At 47.2% G+C, this 3,521-nt stretch overlaps 1 protein-coding gene across 3 annotated transcripts in view; it reads left to right on the forward strand.

Moving 5' to 3' along the window:
- LOC120601168 (solute carrier family 23 member 1-like) overlaps positions 1-3,521 on the forward strand; it is a 34,301-nt gene that overhangs the window by 2,286 nt on the left and 28,494 nt on the right. The gene's annotated exons all lie outside the window — the stretch shown is intronic.

A 3,521-nucleotide genomic window follows, 5' to 3' on the forward strand; every position in this document is an offset into this window, starting at 1 on the left:
CACCCCTTCTTTCTTCCTTCTAAACTGGCTTGCAGACTTTCTTCTGCTGATGTCTGAGTCACACACACAGCCTCCTCCCTGAGAGAATTCTGGGATAAAGGTAGTTTCCATATTCAGATATGCATCTTCCACCTTCATCTGAGAAGCCCTGCTCTAAAATATCTCTGAGAGGTCACTCGTTTCTGTGTACGTCTTCAGTATACTAATGACTGATCTTTGACACAGGTATCTTGGTATACTGTGTGTCAGCTGATTTATTTATTTTTGCCCCATCTCTTTGCATAAGTAACAGGAGGTAGTTTATGATAAAAGTCATATTTTGATCAGGCTCTGTACTGTCAGCCGTGGCTGACGGGTTTCAGAGAAGTCATACACTTTTATGAGAAGGGAAAAACCCAGTGTTCTCGGAGAAGACAAGTTTTTCCCAGCTCCAAGTTCTAAATGTTTTTTTCATCTGGGGCTTGCAAAGTCAACCTCCCAGACATTGTTTTAAAGCAGATGCGGAAGTGATCTCTAGAACCTTCCCACGGTCCAGGTTGATATCCAGACAGAACCTAGAATATTCACAGGACATCATGCGGAGAACGCTCTTTGAGTCATTGGCCCCTAATAGGAAAAAAAGACCAGAGGGTCCAGAATTAAGAACCTCCCCCTCCCTCCAGTAAGTGTTACCTTCTTCTTCACCTTTGTGAGAATTCTGAGAGGTGCTGGGGGAGGGCGTGCGGCGAGCTTGCTGGCCGAACACACACAGCCGCACCTCATTCCTGGAGGTCCCGTGCACAGCACACACCAGGGTCTTCGAATATCCACGCACATCCCAGATTCCAGTGGGGAGACCGAGGCCAGGAGAGGTGAGGTGATGTGCCTATGGCCACCGAGCAGGAGACCGACAGACCACAGCCGCCCAGCTTCAAACGGCACGCGCTGTTGTCCGTCCAGCCGACACGGAATCAAACCACCAACCCATCAGCCCAATCGATCACTCAGTCTCTCCTTCCTTCTCCTCTTCCTCTCCCCACCCCGTCTTGCCTCTGTCGCCCTCCCTGATTCCTCCCTACCTTCATGAAAACCTCACGCAAGCGCTCAGGGGCCCAGAGTTGTCTCCCCCTCCCTCCAGTCTACCTTTGGCTCGGTCTTGACCTTGCTAGGCAAAAATTTCTTTCACATGCAACCCAAGTTTCATGCAGGATTGGCACACTTTCTTCTCAGGAGACTAAAGAGGATAAGCGTGATGTTTCAAAAGAGGTCTAACCAGTTAGGTAGGGATTTATTATTTAAAAAATCGATGAGAAACATTCTCAATAGTCGTGAACGTAAACATTCATTCATTTATTTCCTCAGTCCACCGATAGTTATATGAATGATAACTGTGTGTTAAGAGTTGGACTTAGAGACGTGATGGGACTTTATGGCCTTTTGGATGAGGAAACATGATTGCAGTGAGGCATGTTTGGGGCCATGGTAAACAGGCCCATGGTTTTGCGGGAGCCTCTGAGGAGGGGTGGCCTAGTCTAGTCTGAGATGGGAGTGGTGTGAAGTCACGGAAGGCTTCCTGGAGTAGGTGAGGGATGCATGCCTCCAGATGTGCTTCCAGACTAGGAGAAATAAAACTCTTCCATCTGTGTTTTAGGGCCTGACTGTTAGAAAATTAATGAATAAACACTGTTCAGAACCCCAGGAACAAAACGACTCTGTAGAGCTGTGCTGTGGCTAGATCAGTCCACCCATCATCAGCAAGCCCGACCGACCGTAGCCCCGGGCTCCCCTGCCACCTCCCGCCTTGCCTGCTCCAGGGCCAACGACGTGGGCCTCACAGACACACACGGGCTGGGAAGGAATGAGGATCAGAGTCTGGCAGTGCTCTAACCCTGTGGAGGAGGAGGGCTGGCTTCCTCTCTCTCCACGCTGGGGATGGCTCAGGCCTCCCGTTCACCCCTCTGCGACATGTAGCACTGTCCGTGGTTAGGGCTTCCGTGGCTGGAACTGGTCAACACTCGTACAGCAGTTCTTGACTGGGGGCAGTTTGACCCCCCAGGGACATTTGGCCATGTCCAGAGACATTTTTGGTTGTCACTACTGAACGAGAGAGGGTGCTACTGGCATTTAGTGGGTAGAGGTCGAAGGTGGTGCTTAATATCCTACAGTGCACAGGACAGGCCCCCGCCCCCAGCACACACGTGCACACATGCATGCGCACACACACACACACACAGACACACACAGACACACACCAAAGCATCATTCCGCCCAAAATGTCAGTGGTGCTGAGGTTGAGACACTGGTTCCCTAGGAAACAGTACTGTCGCTGAGGTGTTGGGGACAACCACCCAGTTCTCAATCTGGTGGCTTTTTTGTCATTCTCCACCTCTCAGCAAATGGCGACCCCCTCCCCCGTCCCATCTCCTCCTCCCGCTCCCACTGACCCGTTGTGTAGCAGCCACAGTGCCCAGAGCCCACCGTTTTAGGGACCCGTGAAAAATGTTTTCAATTCTTTTAAAATCAGGAAAAAAGTGAACTTTTAGATCAAAGAAAATGTTTTAATATATAATAATTTACATGTGTCTTTATACTAGTAGAGTCACCAAATGTACTATTACATTTTTTTTAATGGAAGAAGGCATGCACAGAGAGGTGTTTCGTGCCCATGAGAGTCACAGTGCATCCTTGGTTCAGAAGCTGTTCTCTGAGGCTGTGCTGAACGGTGCTTAGGCACAGAGATAGGTGTCAGAGCCGCTTTCTGGAACTTTCTCCATGAGAAGCTGCAAACCCTCAGGGCAGCCCTGGCTCTGCCACCGTGCAGACCCTGTCCTCGACGGTCTGACCAGGGCCCAAGTCCCGCTGGGGCACGTCACCTAGATTTGCCTGATATATATGCTGATGGCCTTGCCACCCACCTTCTGGCCGCACTGAGGACATTGTTTTCATGCTCCTCGTACCCATGGCCAGACGCTCAAATGTCAGCCCTAAGCACAGGTTTAAAGCCTTTGAAACATGGGACTGGAAGCTACTCATAATTGTAACAGCTAATATTTATTGGGTAAGACGCAGTGTTAGGCACAGGACTATGTGCTTTGTGCTCCGATTTTTTTCCAACTTTTTTGAAATGTAATCGACATATAACATTGTGTAAGTTTAAGACAGTACAATGTGTTAATTTGATACACTTATCTATTGCAGAATGATTACACCTCAGTGTTAGCTAACACCTCCATCACATCATATAAATTACCATTTCTTTTTTGTGATGAGAACATTTAAGATCTACTTTCTTAGAAATTTTAAAGTATAAAATAGAGTATTATTAACTATAATCAGAATGTTGTACATTAGATCTCCAAAACTTACTTGTCTTATAATATTTGTATCCTTTGACCAACATCTTCCTATTTCTTCATGCTTCTATGTAATTTTCTCAACTATCTATGAAGTAGATGTTACTGACATTCCTATTATATAAATCAGAAATTTGAGGCTTAGAAATATTAGTAGTTTATACAAAGTTGGTAAGTTATACAGCCAAT

Source organism: Pteropus medius, unplaced genomic scaffold (assembly GCF_902729225.1).
Source record: "Pteropus medius unplaced genomic scaffold, Ma_sr-lr_union100, whole genome shotgun sequence".
Taxonomy (NCBI): Eukaryota; Metazoa; Chordata; class Mammalia; order Chiroptera; family Pteropodidae; genus Pteropus; species Pteropus medius.